A 17,990-nucleotide genomic window follows, 5' to 3' on the forward strand; every position below is an offset into this window, starting at 1 on the left:
TGCAAAAGTCGTTTGCAGCACACACGTGTGTAAGCTTGGAAGCAACGAACATGATATCCTAACTTTACCCATCATATACCATCTTTCTATCCCTGCATTGCACTATCATGGCTGTAGTCTTTATTATTCAGGAGCGATTTCAACCCGGTTCCTTGACATGACTGCATCTGATCCCAATCTACAGGCGTGATGCTCACAGGTGTAGCAATCTTAACAAAAGTAACTGGCTTATTTGCCAAGTCTGTGACATGTGTAGGTTTCTGCTGGTTAAACCCAATAGAAGCTGTGCTTTACCACAATTGAGCTATGATTAGATATAAAGCAGCAGACAGAAATACATCTGTCTCTCCTCGCTTCCTTCCTCCTGGCCTCTTACTCTGTCCCAATTGAGTGGCACGGTGATAACTGCATATTTGCAAATGAGAGAGCTTCTCCCATATGAGGAAATCAAAACCTGTGCTTGTCAGAGACAGCTGACGGCACGAACGGTAAGCTGAAAGAGTGTTGGTCACAAGTCCTGTTTATTTCAGTGTCACCCTCACAGTGTAATCTGTCAAGGTGCCACCACTGTCAATGAGTTCAGTCTCACTTTTCAATCCAACCTGGCACTGTGGACTATGATTTAACGGGGCTGTTGTGTTAAATGATAACATCAGTGAGATCTGACAGCTCACTCCAGTTCAATGGAAGAAATCACGGAAAACTATAGCATCTTTTATTTTTGAGGCCTTCTAGCTAACCCTTAAAGAGGGTTTGCTCGGTGTTCATTGGGTGACAGAGCTTAATTATAATTTTCTGACAATTATTGAGCTAGTTAGACATTGGCAAGTGTGCTGTTTTTCAAACAAAGTGTGTGGGTGGAAATGTTGTGAGAGGCTGTAGGCGTATGAAAGGATGCCCAGTGGGGGGAAAAGGCTTTCTAATGGGCAGAAAGGGAGAGAAAAGATAAGAATGCATGGAAAACGACACCATGAGGAGATACATAAATTAAGGGAAGAGTAAAAACGCTCCTGTGAATGCTAGGAAATGAAGCGCGGTATCGTAATCATCCGAATCACTTTTTATTCTCCTCCAGTGTGCTGCTGTGATCGGCTCACATCTGTTTGAGTTGGTAGATCGGTGACACTTGGGCTGTTATTTCTGAAGTTGAAGTATTTGTCACCTTCTAATCACACTCTCACATCACTCTGTGACACCTTTATCAGATTAGGAACCTGTCACTTTTTGTAACTGCGCGCGTGATTGTGTGTGTATTAACAAGCAGGGGGGTTTAGACATCCTGTGACTCAAACGTGGAATCAGACCACCAATCTGTCGAAAGTGTCAATTAGATTCAAGACGTGGGTGCATGTGAAGAAGACGGCCTGATTTATTCCATCAATCAACAGAATTCTGATATTTGGCGACCCGGAATTCACCCGCTTCACGGAGCACGCACTGGACTTGGATAGTGTGTAATTTAGCCTGTTGGCTCAAAATGTCAAAGTTGAAAGTGGCACATGAGATCCGTTTTCATCAAAGCGCCAGATATGATAAGGTAGTTCAGATTTTTATTTTCCCTGAAGATGTCAGAGCAAATTAAAAAAGAAAAATCCTGGCGCTGAGGGAAAACTTTGAGTCTACCAGCTTCCCTTTAACACACAATTTAGCTGAAATACCTCCTCATTCTCATTTGATCTTTTTTTTTCCCCGAAGTGACAAATCAGATGAGACAGCTCCTGTTCACCTCTTACTCACCGGCTGCTTCACCATTTCTTGTTTCAGCTAATCCACAGCTCTGTCATCAGTAAGCCGCACTCCAAACAGAATTTAAAAGGTCAGTTTGGAAAGAACCCTTCAAGGGATGTCTGTTTGAGAACAACAGTAACACCTTTGGAAAGGTGTCTTTTATGACATGGAAAAAGGCAGCAGTGACAAATAAGGAAGCGCAGCAGCTCTATTGGCTATCTGTAACCACAGAAACTACTAAGAAGCCATGATGTATGGAAATCAAGACTGCTGCGATGAACATTATTTAAAATGTGGGGACTTAAAGTGATAACTCTCAGCACTGACATGATTTTTTGGGCCAGGGAGCATTTGTTGTGAGTTGTTCCTACTCTGAGCTAAGAGCTGAGCAGTCTAATCTGTCTAATAACAAAAATGAAGATGTCAAAAACGGGGAAATTTGGGATCAAAATAAAACGAGAACTAGCACAAAAGAGCGGTGGGGGATAAAAAATAGTCGTTCCCTCTTGTGAGGTGTAATTGATACACTGAAGCATGCAGTTTTCCAGTGTATCTGGTAGTGACTCTTAACAGTGTCACTTGATGACATCTCAAATGAGTGAGGATAAGAGTAAACAGAAGTTAATTAACTCTATTAAATTAATTGCTCCTTAATGACAAACCTCCTGCTTTTTCCCATTTTCTTGTATTGTGATGTGATCTTCTTGTGGTTTAATGATTATATTGTTACTCTAGGTTCTTCATAGCACGTTTAACTACAGCCTTCCTTCACCCGATCACATGCATTCATATACGTGTGTAGAACCTCGTCTAAGATTCACAAACACACTCAAACTTAGGGTTCAGGATCTTGTCCAACGATACTTCAGCTTGCAGACTCGGGGAGCCAGCAATCAATCCACCAACCTTTGTTGCAGTAAACAACTTTAAATTCTCTGTATTTGTTTTTTAAAAACCTGTTTAGATAGGAAAATGGTTTGAAATGAAGGTTCATGATTTATATGTTATAGTTTACTGATTTTGAATAGCATGGATAGCATTTAAAAATCTCCAGGATCATAATGCCACTAGCGCAGATCTCCTTTGAGCATCATGCATTTAAAAATGGTGTGTTTACTGAGAGTTGAATGAGGAAATGTCTTAAACATACATGTCAAAAGTTCATGTCCATTCCCCATTACAACTGGTTAAGCAACCAGTTACTCAGTGACACCACAGCATTTGGTTGTTAGCATATTTGCCTCACGGCAGGAGGGTTCAAGGCTTGCCAAGGTTGCCCTGTTCCACTGGGAGCTGTTTTCCTACCAATAATTCTCCATATTGCCCTTGACCAAACCACTGACTTAGATTTTTTTCCCTAGTAAATACCCACTGCTGCAAATATTAAAGATGGGTTAAACTGTGAGAATGAATTTCACTGCATAATTAATAAAGCATTTCTTCTTCTAGTGGAAGGCCAAAGACTCACTGACTCCTGAGTCTTATGTTTCTTATATTAACCAGTTTTCATGTGTGGCCATAGTCTATGCACATCTTAACAACAATCTACATAAATAAACATATTTAAAAAAAAACACTTAACCATTAGGAGATTAGGTGTACAACCCCACCTTTCGAAAACAATGAAAGAGAACTGTTCTGTTGATTCACTGTGTAATTTTGAAAAAGTACACACAATAAGCCAAGCCTCTCAAGACAGACACATTTTTCTTTTTAATCCAGAGAGATCCATCTGTATCCTTTTAATAATGTGAAGAGTGGCTATTATAAGGACATATATTGTAGTTTCATTAGGAAAGACAGGAGTATAACATAGAATACCCAATACTCTCTCTCTAACCCTTTGGAGCAAATCTTTGCTGTTCTTCGAAGTCCAGTCTAGCTTCTTAAAACTCTGAATTCCTGCCTCTCCCAGCCTGTCACACAGCTAGTGGTTGCTGGGCAGATTTCCCTGTAGCGTAACCCTGGAGGTAGGCAGCAGCTGAGCAAATGGCCTTCCCTTTATCCGTATGACTCACCTACCAGTAGTCGCACCATGGCCCCTGGCCTCGCTTCCTACATCAAACTGATTCCAACAGACATAACTCCCCAGGCACCTCTGTATTAGCCCCGGTCCTCGACCACCTCCGTGCTCCCTCCTCCAGACTTGGAGCCAACGAAGCACGCAACCGGGGCTAAGGGTTGCTAAAGGTAGGAAGGGGGTTTTCAAGCTCCTTCAAACCGTGTCTGTCGTTGTGATTTAAACCCCCACATCTGATCCCTCTAGTTTGTCTAGTAAATGCGGGGGCAGTGACAGAGTGGACCAGCAAAAATCCCCAACAGCACAAGAGTAAATTTTGAGCAATGACCATGTGCTCCACAAACGGAGGCTACGTGTTGAAATAAAACTTTTACTGTCACTACTTCAGACACCGTTTATTAATCGAGGAGTGTATACAAGCCCTTCCAGTCAGTTACTCAGTGGACGTGGTTGTTCGAGTTTATCAAACCTTTTAGCAGCCCAGCAGATTGGAGTTAATCAAGTACTTTCTTGTAAATGAAAGTTAAAGCAAATCAAAAAGTTCATGTAATCACATTGTGTCTCCATAGCATTCGCCTATAATTCCAACAGTGTTGCAGGTAAAAGCAGCAGATCTTTGCAGGTGAAGGACATTTAACCACAACAGACATTTTTTTTAAATCTGAAAAGAACTCTCCACTATTAATGGGCACCATAATCTCTTTGATTAGTTTGAAGGCTTTTGTAAAATGGCTGTTTGCATTTTTAATTGGCTGAGCCTTGATTTAAATCAATGGACCATAATTCTAGTCTGGTATCAGGACCTAAATCCAACATCCCTCTGAGTTTTACAACCCGTTACTCTGCTCTTAAGTCCCAGGCCTCTCATTTAGCCCCTGGCTGGCAGACCCATTTACCAGGAGTGTACCTCGTTGCAATGTTTGTCATATAAGTAGACCGAACATATCGTCCAACAACTCAGGGAGTGTGCCGTACGTACACAGCATAAAGAACAAGAGCAAATGATAAGAGCTGCTCAGATCTGGGACCCTGGAGTCCTTCTCTTTTGCAGACAACAAGGCTGCTTTTTCTAACTTTCCTTAGCGCTTTGGAGGCAGTAATTGAAAATGGGGGAATCTTTGTGCACTGGCTTAATAGAGCTGTCCAACCCTGGCTGCAAAGCAGGGTTAATAACTTTTTCCAGTTCCATTACCCCCTGAGATTGGCTTCAGGTGAGTAAAGAGGGTGCTCTGGACAAGGGGATGTGGCCACCGGGCCTTCTCAACCTCATCTTATCTCTGCTTACTGCAGGCAGCTCACCCGACAATCATTTACATGACCGATTATATACAGAAAAGACCCCTCCCACCCAGTGTGTATATGTGTGACTGTATGGAAATACTATCCTATAATAAATGAGCACCTAGCAGATGGTAGTGGATACTTGACTGACAGCCAGTAATTAACGTGCCAGTTCACTAACTTATCCACTTTACCAATGTTGAGGTGGGCTGCTAGGTTTTTGTACATGCAAATATCAGTGTGGTGCTGCTTCTTAAGTTTTAATTTTTAAGTTCTTGGTTGTTTATTGGCTGAAGTACTTTGATATTTGACGTGTTATTGCCACTCCATAAAACTGAGGGATTTTTTTTGTTCTTGTGAAAGAGTAATGACAATTTTTTTTTACAGCCCTTGATTTTTCTTTGTGATTTTCTTTGATGGAGAGTGAATATAGACTGAGAGAAATAGGCAGCACAGTGGGAGTTTGAGTTCTGCTGACTTTGAAATTGTATGCATGAAATGTTCATTTTCTACTGGAATGAATAGACTGAGTAGAAACATTTATATGCACAAAGCAAGCCAGCTCCTGGTTATAATGTCCCGAAGGTCTTTCTTCCTTAACTGTGAATTGAACTGGCTGGTTGTCAATAAGGAACCGCTTAAGAAATACCGACCAAATATACTGACCAGGCAGCAGCAGATATAAGCAGAAGAGCTGATCCCCATTTTAAGTAAAAAGAGTTACAATTCCAGTATTTCTACAGTGGCCAATAGTAACTACACAAGTCTCTAGCAAGCTAATGTAATAAGAGAACTGAGAAGAAGTGGTATGAACTCTGTCACAGGAAAAGACGGGATTATTGTTCATTTATTTCTAGCTTTCAGTCTGCTGTGTTATGACTTGGACTAACTGCAGTAACTCTCAGACAGATTGGAGAAGGTTTGCAAATAATTGCTGATGAATTTATAAACACAAACAGATTGCTGACACTTTGCAAAAAATCTGAGCCACCTGGTTATATCCTGGTTATATTCTGCATCAAAGCAAGGTTGCCGAACACCTATGTGATTTTGCAGTAAACCACTTTCCTGGATTAATTTCTGTTTCAAAAGCTACAAGGTTCTGGATATTCTCTGAATGTAAGTTGTTTATCCAAATTTCTGTTTAATGTGAATCTGCGTGTACAGCAACTTATTTATAATTTTGACCAATTTGATGATAAACAACTTGTTAATCATCATATTAACCAACAGACTGGCAACTTGAACCTGTTTTTTCACACACTGGTAGCATGTTGTCTCCATCTCATCGCTGTTTTATCACCATTTTGATGCACCCTACTTGATTTGAGGACAGCACCTGCAGGTAGTCGCAGAGCCGGTTCATGTTTTTGAAGCAAACATTTTAAAGGCAGCTAGATTACAGGGACACAATCATTTTGGTTGTACTGCTGCTGCCATCAACTGCTGTTTTCAACATTGTGGCTGTAGCATTAATAACGCAGCTGGCTAGCTGCTTTGCTAACATTATCAAAGAGATGTGTTGAGCATGAGTACATGATGTTTATCAGGAAGACAGCTGTGGGCGTGGATAACTTCCCAATATACACACACACATATATATATATATATACACATATATATTTCAGAAACAAGGTACAGTGAAAACAGTGATTAAGTAACTTCTGTCGACTGCATGCTGCTCTGCTACATGTGCTGCAGAGTGTGCTGAACTGAAGAAAATGTAGTGACGCATTTCTGAATTGCACCGAGTCTCATTTTAGTCATTATGCCTGTTAAATAAAAATAAATAAAAATCAAGATTTCATTTTGCCACGTGTTGGACATCATCGATATATCGATTTTATAAACAAAGTTTCAGACTTTAATAAACAAAATATCTCTTATATGACTGAAGAAACTTTAAAAGTAAAGTGTAGCACTTTCTTTTTGCTTTTAAGAAATTATTGATATATTTTTATGAAAAGTAGTTTGTCTTCGCCCTGAGCAAGGTTACTTAAGTAACCAAGGTAAAGTTTTAGCTATTCTTTAAAAATACTTTCAAGCCTTACTGCCATTTACCAACATGGCATTGATGACTAATTCGAGACCTTGCATTGCTAAATGCTATATAATACTGATGTCGAGAGAAAAAAATACATTCATTCAATAATGAGTCATAACAGCAGGATCATAAAATTTCATCTTTAAAGCAAGGCTGTACGGATCCGTTTGCCGACATTCTCCATGTTCTTCTTGTTGCTACAGTCCTATTGACACAAGAAGACCTTCACTAGTGGCACTAATGTCTTTCCTTTCCCATCAGTTTTACATCCTTCTATCTGCAATTCAAACTTGTATGACTAAATCCGTGTCCATTTGAAGTGTGTTGAAGGCCTAAATGAACCACAAAACTAAGTGAAACAACCATCAGTATCGCCATTGGCAAAATTAGTTTAACCATTGTTATCAACCTTACAATTTCACAATCATGCATCCCTACTTTAAAGCTTTGAATTGCTTAAAAACTTAATTTGCTAAATATCTCCCCAGCTCAAAATAATGGTCTTAATTGGTTGATGCAGCAATTTATTATGCATGCAAACACAAGCTTTAATTAGATTTTTTTTTCCTGTGTCATTTATTGTAATTGCACAGTTAGCACTCCCTTTGGATCAAAACAAGTGTCCTTGCTATGATTATTAGTTTATTCAGATCTGTAAAGCAGTCGCTGAGTGTCGTCCTGAGGATTGCTTTGAACAGCAGGAATTCCCATGCTTTAATCAAATCTGTGACTGGTTTGAAACCTCCAAGCAACCGTTCACTGGTAAATGACTAAGTCTGCCACGCTTAGTGAAGACATATAATATGATTTCATTAACATTGTTATAAAATATATCCAAATTAAAAGTTGTCCAGTCTTCTGTGATTGTGAAATTCAGAGCCGATTACAATGTTTAAAATAATGATTATGCAAACAGTTTGTTTATGTTGTTTTTCTGTTATTATATTTATACCTCCATTTGTACCAAGGAACTAAAGAAATATAATATATGATTATGAAAAGGAAGGTATTTTTCAAAAAGCTTTTCAAATCTTCATCATAAAGGCTTCGAGTATTTAGCTGGTGGAAAATTTATGTTAAATAAGAGCAAATTATTGGCTGCTGCTATTGGCTACAAACTACAAAAATGTTCTCCTAATAGAAAATGTTAATACCTTGCTGTAGTGTTGTGAACCCTTTGGTAGCTAGCAGATTGCTGTGGTCGCCTGTAGTTTGCCTGAAGATGCCAACTTGTGTGCAAATACTCACCAACACAAGTGAAACTTGAGAAAGTGTCTGCAGTCAAAGTAAAGGCTGTCTTATTGCTACAACCAACACACGACAAAAGGTGGGGCTTTTACTTTGAAGGCGAATGATCTCCATTTCCAGTTTGGGTTACACATTTTCTGCTTGGTGAGGATTCAGCAAGTGCTTACAAAGAACATAGCACTTCTAACTAACTGATCAAAGCAATTGCAAGGAGGAGCAGCACTCACACGCCTCTTTGCAACTGATATTACCTAGCGACAAAAAACATTTGCCGACCAACAATACACATTTTTCCCTGGCTTGCGGGGGTTGATCACAAACCTCTAGGCCTGTGTGACCCATTCTTTAGTTTAAAAAACATTCAGATTGAGATGTGAGGCTTGTTAATTCTGTATTATAAGGTACATAATGCACATATTGTATTTATCAAGACAACAGCGATCATTTCTGCACTCATGTATTAAATTTATATAAATTATGCTGTCATAGAGCAACAGGCACATCAATATCTGCCAATTCTCAGACAATTTACTTTGAGGACTGAATCATAATATCGACAAAAAGACTGTGTGCCGTGCTCTCTGTACTGTTCTGTACTTTCCTGTGTGAACTGTGAATAATATCGGATCTGATGGCACCATTAGACCTGAGTTTGGCTGGTTTTTCACTTCCCTTAAACAGCATGAGCTGTAACACCCAGCACAGTGAGGAAACCTGCCAAAGCTAGACCCAGTGGGGAGCAGACCATTCCACATGACACCAACATGCTGTCCAAATCTTCTCAAGAAGGGCTCGCAAACATCTCTGTAGTCACTGTGTTTAGTAGTAATCCGTTCCATCATCTTCATTTTGCCTTTGATCTTTTTTTTATGTTATGTTATGTTAAATGTTTATTATAATCCATCTTAAGGAGGCAGGAATCCATTAGTGCAGGCTTTAAGAGAGGAAGGAGAACATGAAAGCATGATGAAGAAGCTCGCAGGGCTGATAGAGGGAGTTGGGGAGCAAGGGAGCTGACCCAGTTAGCAAAGGAGAGAGAGAGAGAGGTGATAGGAGGGAGCAGTGTGCCAGCATCACAACTGTGGTTGGGGACCTGCTGGGCCATCTGGCGGCCCTGTAATTGGGTTGGGGTTTTACACCTGAGCGGTACACCTCTAAAGAGATGGCTGAGTCAAAAAAAAAGAAGAAGAAAAAAAACAAGCAGTGTATTGTGTCCTGGTGGGAGTGACAGATAAAGTTGAGAAAAGGTTAGAGCAATTGCTACAGTAGTATCTTCTAAGTGTTTCTTTTTTCTCTCCTTGAATTTGAATTAGCTCTTTCGGCTCGCTTTCACCACAGCTTACAAGATGGAAAGATTTACACGTCATCACTGGGTTGGAAAGGACAAGCTGCAGTGTGACTGTAAAAGGAAAGTACAGCCATTTTGTTCAAAAACAAGAACATTATTTAATGCTGTTTACCGAGCGAGATGTAATAGCGACGGGACGGACATCAACTTTGCGTTGAAATGGAGCTACAGTTTGATTACATCATGATGACAGCCCTCTGAGAAGGAAAAAGGTCAACACTCTCTGGTTCTCTGTAAAGATAAATAAGCTCGTTTCCACTCTAAATGAGACTGGGTTTCGCTGGGACCTCCTGCTGTGAAGATAGTACGGAAGTTGTCATCTTATGCTTGAATGGGCAGGAAGTCATTAAGACACTAATATGAGCTGAATTAATGTTTCACTTTTGCTCGCGATGTGAGGGCTGATGTGAGAGGCATAACAGACGCCATGGGTGGTCCTCCACACGCACTGCTCGTATTTGGTCAACTTTTCATGTGACATTTTGGACTGAGAAGCATCGCTCTCACAAGAGCCGACAGAAAATTGTGTAAAATCAAAGCTCGGAGCGTTATTTCATTCGGATGCGTGTCTCTTTCTGGATATTTGAAAGGTTTCTAATTAATTATAATGGCGTCATTTACATAAAAATTTGCACCTACTGTCTGCCAAATACCTCAGGGTAATTATTATTACCTAAGAAAAAGACCCTGTCAGGCGTGCACCTCTTTTCATTAATCTGATGACATTTGAACGTTCAGCTTCATGTCTGAATGAGCACTCTTGCTACTTCTCCCTAAAATTTGCAGCAGCACTCCTGCTAGGTTGGACTTCACAGGAATTACTTACTAGATGCGCCAAATATCATTTATTTAGACTTATTTTTGTTATAAATGCTGAAGAATCTAGACAAAAAGATCAGATTATGAAGGGGTTTTTTTAATCCTCAGGTGGGAATAATATTTCAAAATAAATGATGCAGGACTGTGGTGGTGTTGAAGAAGAGCTAGCAAGAGATTTGACACCGAAATGGAGATTTCCTCCGGTGTACTCAGCGCTGAGATACAATGTCAGGTCTCTGAGGAACTACCACTCACAAGCAATGGGTCTCCTGGGTTTCTGTGTGCAGCTCTTAAATCTAGCTCAACACAACAAAAAGGGGGGAAAACACCACTTTGTGGAGCTACTGGGCAATTATGTTTTACAAGTCATTTATTTATTGAGTTGAATACTTACTTAGGCTAGAATTTTTAAAATGGAGTGGGGAAAAGGGGGACCCAGAGGGGGGTACGTGAGAAATCAGAAATCAATACCAAACAAAACTGTCTTTGACCAAAAAGTTTGGAAACTCGGCAAGTTCAAAGGGTTTTAATTATGGCAGACCTCCTGCCTTTATACTCAGAAGCGTAAAGCCTCGTCCACACAAGAAGAGATTTGCTCATCTTGCATTGATTTGTCGCTGACAGTTGGTCGCTAGGTATCCCGCTAATGTCTTTAATACCCAGTCATATGTCAATCAACAATACCCCACACTTATCACTGGTAGTCGTCTAAATCAATCTTCTTTGAGTTGAACAAATTTAACTCAGGATCTGCCAACTTTGCATGCCAACAGTATTTCACCCATTGATTTACTGAAGTTCACCTTTGCAAAGCAAAAGAAATCAAGAATATTATATTATTTAACTCATCTATATTGACAATGATGCACTGAGGAGGGTACTCCCTCTACTCTACCCAAGCCTTCCCCCTTAATTTCCTCCTGTTGTTGCAATAAATTAGGAACACCATAAAATTCGTCAAAATAAAAAGTCAAAAACACCCCTCAGAAAGACGTCTGCTTATTCGATCCTACAGATAACAAAATTACGAATGTCTCATGTAGTTCACAGAGAAACATTGTTTAGAATCCCCCTTTTCTTAATTATCTTTCTTTTCAAAACTGTGTTGCCTTTTCACCTTTTCAAATCCAGAGATTTCGTTGGAAGTTGCAGTAGATGGAGGCTAACTAAACTAAAACTTCAGTAGCGTAGTTACTCTTTACCAGAATCAGTGCTAACGATTCCTGTTGGCTGCAGTGCAACAAATATATTTTGAGTTATGTCAAAGGCTGATGCCTGAAATGGCTCTCTCTGACACTGTAGCGGGGATCTCTGAAGGTTAAGGTAAAAGTGATCTACGTGGCACTTTTACAGCTTTTTATGGTTATTATATATTCCACAGCTGACAAGGACTAAATTACACATCCCTGTACAATCATGGTGATACATCATGCATGTTTTGCTGTCTCACACATGAGCCATAGAGCTCACTTAGAAACACTGAGTGGAAGCCTATGTTCTTCTCAGGCCATGGTCAGGTCTTTTTCGATAGATGCCTCCCACACGCACTCGTCATTGTTCTCCCTAAAAGTCCTCGCCTGCGTTGAAGTATCTGTGTCATTGCCAAGCAGGCATCTCAGCGGATCAGCCCCCACATTCACCTTGCAACATTTCAAAGAGAGACCAAAGGGAGGCTGAGCGAACATGGACATGTGTAGGCGGCCGTGTAACCAAGGGGGACGTTGAGAGGGCGGAGGTAACCAATGGCTGGTTTTTTGTTTTGCTTTGAGGGTCTTTTTAAGGCTCATTGTCACATTTTACTGAAATTAAAAGATCTGATATGAATCTTGTTCTTGCTTTGATTGCAGATTATCTTTTACTAGTCACTCTATTTTTTGTTTTTTTTCTGCAGCAGCTGGCCTCATGACACCTCTCAAAAATATCTGATGATAGAGAAAGATGCTGTTAAAGACGTGTTAGTCAAGTGTTAAAAACAGAGCTGGAGAGTGCAGCGATATCATGCTTTTTGCAGTATGTTGTGAACCAGCAGCTGGCAAACATGTAGTGATTGTGAACGCAACACCGCGCTAACAAAGTACAGGTGCTTTTTATTCATACTTATTGAGAACAAAGGGGGTTTGAGCTTAATTAAACCAACCAGACCCAATTAAAGGTGTGTTAGCCTTGCAGCCATTGCTCTTATGCCACCTGTTGACAGAGTTGTCAGCATCGCGTTTGAAGATTAAACCCTAAAAGATCCACTTGATGACTCTGAAATACAACTGAAGCAAATTCAAGTACCTGCTGTTTTATCAAAGAAGACGAGGTGTAGATAAATAGCAACCATCTCTATCTATTACTTAAATGTAGAGCAGAGGTGTTGAACTCATTTTAGTTCATGGGCACATACCTAATTTGATCTCAAGTGGGCCAGACGAGAATATGAATAATTTGATCTGAATTTCTTCCTTTTTAATGAACCATCTACTCAGAAAACAAAAGATGATCAGCCTGAGATTTTTTGCCTCACTCTCCGTTTCAAATATCGTTACACACACACTAAAATCCATGTCCCCATTGGCCTTCTTCGGATTCTTACACTATTCAGAGTACTTTAACAATCTCACCAACCCAGATCTCCTCCAGTGCGTCGGTGACCTTCACTTCATTTCCTAAGATTGCCCCGCTCTCTCTCAAACAAAGTAAAGGTAACACTTACTAATCACGGCTTCTTACCGATGCCTTCTTTGGGGTTCTGCCTAGCCTGGACGCTGCTTGTTGATCCCCACTTTCCTCTTTACTTACTCCATCCACCCTTATCCTTCAATAAAGGTTGTTTAATTTAACTGAGGATGTGGACCCTGCTGGTGGAAAAGGCCGCACAATTCAAACTTCAGGGACTGATGCAAAGAACAGTTCAGACACCCACCCTGTTTAGGTGAACTTGGTGTTAATTCCTTTACAAGCACAATATCTACATGTTTAAACCTTCAAATAACCCACGCAATGTACGCAGGACTTCTAGCCACAGCTATTTTGAAGACTTTAAAGTATAAAAATCCAATACAAACATGGAGGCTATCAATTTAAAACCCCTGACAAACAATCACTGCAGATGGGATGTGACAAACAGTGGCTGTTAGCTTACAAGCTCAATATAAGTTTATTTTTTTAAATAAACAACAGAACATTTATTATCGATGTTCAGTTAGCAGCCAAAAACCTTTCTGTTATCAGCCACTCACTCCTGTTAGCGTATCTACCTAACCACTGTTATCAGCAGCACTCACCCCATTATAAACAAAACAAAAAAAATCTATTATATAATTGGTCAGAGATACTTTATGCAATCAGATGCCCTGTTATTTCACTATATAACAGTTGTATTTCAGGACAGAGCCCTGTAATCAGTGACACTTGCCCTGTTTTATCCCCCAAAAGGCAGACCTTCTTTGCTATTCCCTCATATCTCTCCTTACTTTGAACAGCAACCCATCCCAATGCTTCTGGCAAGCTAGCCCCATAATAAGATCCCTCATTGGTTACTTTTGGTGAACACCACCAGTTGTAATCCTGGGTGAGCCCAAAGCACTGTAGTAGTCAGCAGGTAATCTTTCCCCTAGTTTATTTTTCCAAGAATGTTTCAAACACCCCGTCGTCTCACTCACAGACTCTACCTCTGTGCCGAACCAGCGGCGTATTGGGTTCTTACTACCAATCAGCTCAGCCTGCTGAGTGACGGTTGTTCTGATGTTAATTGTCCCAGCTGGTTGCGGAGCTACTGGCCAAACTAGCTGGCCACCATGGGGCTTGCCACTGCCTGAGCTTTCATTGTTCTCTGCTTCATTTCCTTAGTGGCAGATTTAGTGGTTTTAAAATAAAAGTAGATTTTAGTCTTAGGGCCCTTGCAGGCATACTGTGTAAGGCTCTGCCTTACTGCTCTCTCTCCCTGACTCAGGTGCTACCCTCCTTTTCTCCTTAGGAGCAAACTCCAATCACTCATCAGCACTGGAGTTCAGAAGCTGGGGAACAGTGCTATTTGGACCGTCTGGCAGTGTGTGTTAGCTGCTAGTGAGTAGTCATTTACTCTGACTAATTCCTTATACAGTTTCTTATTTTTGATGATGTGTTTTTGTTCTTGTCAGAAATAGGAGCGTAGCCTTCTGATTTTTTTATTCTCTCACGCCTACTGTGTAACCCCGTTTGAAAGCAGTATGCTGGTTTAATGACAGGTCATTGTTCGGGTCATTGTTGACTTGTTGGCTGCTTTCAGTCAGATTTCTGCCAACTGACTGGTTTGTATTAGATATATACATCTTCTAATAAAGAAAAACAAATTGCATTCCACTCTCAGAAAATCCAGAGTGACTTTTTGTGCTCATTTCCAGTTCTACGGTTTTATTCTTGGACTAACATCACTTTGCATCTCAGTTCAGGATAATCTTTGTTTATCTTATACCGTCCCTACATATATATATATATACATACACACACACACACACACACACACACACACACACACACACACACACATATATATATATATATATATATATATATATATATATATATATGTATGTATATGTATATATGTATGTGTGTATATATATATATATATATATATATGTATATGTATATATATATATATATATATATACACACATATATATATATATATATATATATATATATATATGTGTATGTGTGTATATATATATATATATATATATATATACATATATATATATATATATATACACACATACATATAATATACACCACTTCTGTCTCTGCCTGTAAATAGCAGTTTCCAGTTCACTCCTTCACGCAGTCTGTGCCATTTCGTATTCGGTTTAATGTGAATGTATCATAGAAGTGCTTAAACATAGTCTTTATCCTCTTGAAACATCAGACAGGTTAAATGTATTTAGAGTCAACACTCACTTTATTAGTTACACCTCACGCCGAACTGCCTTGCTTCTTTGCGGCTTAGGTTCAGCAAGCTTTTGCTTCTGTATTTGATGATAGCATTTGACGGTTGCTGTGGATTTGTGGGAAACGTCTTCCTGTTTCAAACCTTTTCTACAACATCCCAAAGGATTGTGAACTAGTGACTGCGGAGGCAACTTGAGCATTATGAACTAATAACTATGTTATGTTTAAGAAACTAATCTGAGCTTTCTGACGTGAGTTGTCTTACTGAGCTAGACGATGGTGCACAACGATCAAAAGGAGAAAGACATAGTCTTGGGCTGTGGCAGCTGGTACAAATGGATTTAAAGCAGCTTTGATTGCTCGATCGATCAATTTGTGAATTTTTTGTTGTTAATCAGAACCTGCGCTTTCCTTTTACCCTGTTTTGGCAGAAAGCAAGATTTAAGACAACAGCTTGGATATTTCACGTCTCCTGACATCTAATTTTGGTGAGCCTGTGCATACTGTAGCCCCAGTTTCCTATTTTTAGGTGACTGGACAGACACCCAGTGTCGTCTTACTGCTGTGGGCCATCTGTTTCATCTGTGTTGTGTGTTCAGAGTTGCTTTTCCTGTGGTCCATGCTTATAGCAAGTGGTTATGTGAGCTACCGTTTCCTTTCAATCAGCTCAAACTAGCCTGGTCGTTCTTTACTGACCTCTGCCACGAACATGGTGTTTCTGCCACCCACTAGATGTTTTCCTTTTTTCCTTTTTTCTTTAGGGCCATTCTCTGCAACCCCCTGGGATGATTGTGTGTGTGAAAAGCCTGTCTTACTTGGTTTGGATGTCTGCAGGACCCCAAAGTTAAATGCTTTGGGTTTCTCCCACACAATTGACCGATAAGATATTTGATTCAACTTGCAGTTGAACAGAGTGAGACACTCAAAATGAAGACTCAGCTTCAGTTAAAAAACTTGTCTAACGGCACTGAGAATTTTATTAAAAGAAAAGAAAAGAAAAGTACATTTGATAGCTTTTGTACTGAAATGAGAGCTCCACTGTTTGCAAACTGAGATAAAATATTCACCCACATTTAAAGCCTCATTGCCTCTTGGTTCCAGTTGTCAGGCAACAGATTGCATCTTAACTGCAAGTTATTTATTCCACAAGAATGATACTTGGTGTATTTGATGGCTGGATGATTTTGTTTAGATGACTGTACTTTATTACCAAAAAAAAGGTGGTTGTCACTACTGTCAGTCTCAATAGTAGCAGTAGGAAAGTAGATTTTAAAACAGTGAAGCCAGACTTGTGAAAACTCCAAAAACACAGAGTTGGAAATAATCAATCCTGCCCTTCCAACTACACTCAGAGTTAAGAAAAAGAAGAGAATCAGTAGATAATAGGTTTCTCTTATCAGGATGTGATAGTGAAGCAGATCAACTGCTTAAATAATCCCAAAGTAATGAAACAGGTGCCTTTCTTCTTACTCACACCCAAATGAAGCTTAAAGTGGCAACATTTAGTTACTCCCTCAGAAAATGACAAATACTTAGAAGACACTTTGCATCCGTAATTTAATTGAAGTGCAAACGTCCTACCTGCCTTTATAAACCAAATTTTATACATTTGTAAAATAATAACTTGGAAATCACTTTGCTAAAGCTTTCTTTCTGTCGTGGTTGTAAAGATTGCATTAGGGTGAATTGGCACCAAGTTCTGTTTTCAGCTCTTTCAGTTTAAGAGATGAATATCATTAAAGGCAATACTGAATGCTTACACTGAGATTTTTTCAGTTACATCGAAACCTTTAACAGCCTGTCTGTCAGAACCCGTGCAGTGCCCTCATATGAAACAGCACTGTAAATGGAAAATGTGAGCATAACAAGCAGTGACTGTGGCAAAGAACGAAAATAAGGCCATCAATCTTTTCTGTGGAGTGGTTTTCTTTAGTATGCCATTATCCTCATGGAGTGCTTTGGCGACAGAGCCAAATTACAACCTGCACTGTGGGAGCAGACAATAAATAGTTCCCATCAGGATACAACACATCACCAGAAAAACAAAGATGTGCACACACACTAACAATCACTTATGTAGTAAAACGAACATTCCTGTTTGAGATTATGCCTATCAAACCAGTTTTTTTATTCAGGGATCCACTAATTGTGAAATTCTTGGTTGTTAATTGGCAGATACCACTTTTTTCTGTTTATCTATTTTGCTTTATTCGGGTTTCTTTTCCCTTTGTTTCAGAAAATTCAGTAATCCTGATTATCAAAAGGAACACTTTCGAAATATTTCATTTGTTTATCACAGCATCTTTGAACATTACCTTTTGTAGTGTTAAATCAGCTTTGCACAAACTCTGCCCATTCATTTTTGTCAAATATACCAATATATAAGTCTGATGTTGTCTGAGAAAGATGTTCAGCAGATTAGTGGTACAACTCAAATAAAGTGGACAAAAAAGCCATGTTAAACAAACAAGACACATTTCATTACTTTTCATACACATTTTATTATTCATTATAAATGACACCAGTATGGTGAAGAGCCATTATTCCTAAGTAAAACAAAGTTTGACAAAGCATACAGCTGACTTTGG

General features: G+C 39.5%; 1 protein-coding gene across 6 annotated transcripts in view; it reads left to right on the plus strand.

The window, feature by feature from the left end:
• The window catches only part of syt1a (synaptotagmin Ia), a 204,327-nt gene that overhangs the window by 128,053 nt on the left and 58,284 nt on the right, over positions 1-17,990 (plus strand). Inside the window, exon 1 of one of the 6 annotated variants that reach the window (XM_040035634.1) lies at positions 6,967-14,538. The exons of the other annotated variants lie outside the window; for them this stretch is intronic. The gene's annotated coding sequence lies outside the window, so the exon portion shown is untranslated. Of the gene's footprint in view, positions 1-6,966; positions 14,539-17,990 lie in introns of those variants that run through there. 6 annotated transcript variants of the gene reach the window in all.

The sequence above is a fragment of the Simochromis diagramma genome, unplaced genomic scaffold (genome assembly GCF_900408965.1).
Source record: "Simochromis diagramma unplaced genomic scaffold, fSimDia1.1 OVJJ01000816.1, whole genome shotgun sequence".
In the NCBI taxonomy this organism is placed as follows: Eukaryota; Metazoa; Chordata; class Actinopteri; order Cichliformes; family Cichlidae; genus Simochromis; species Simochromis diagramma.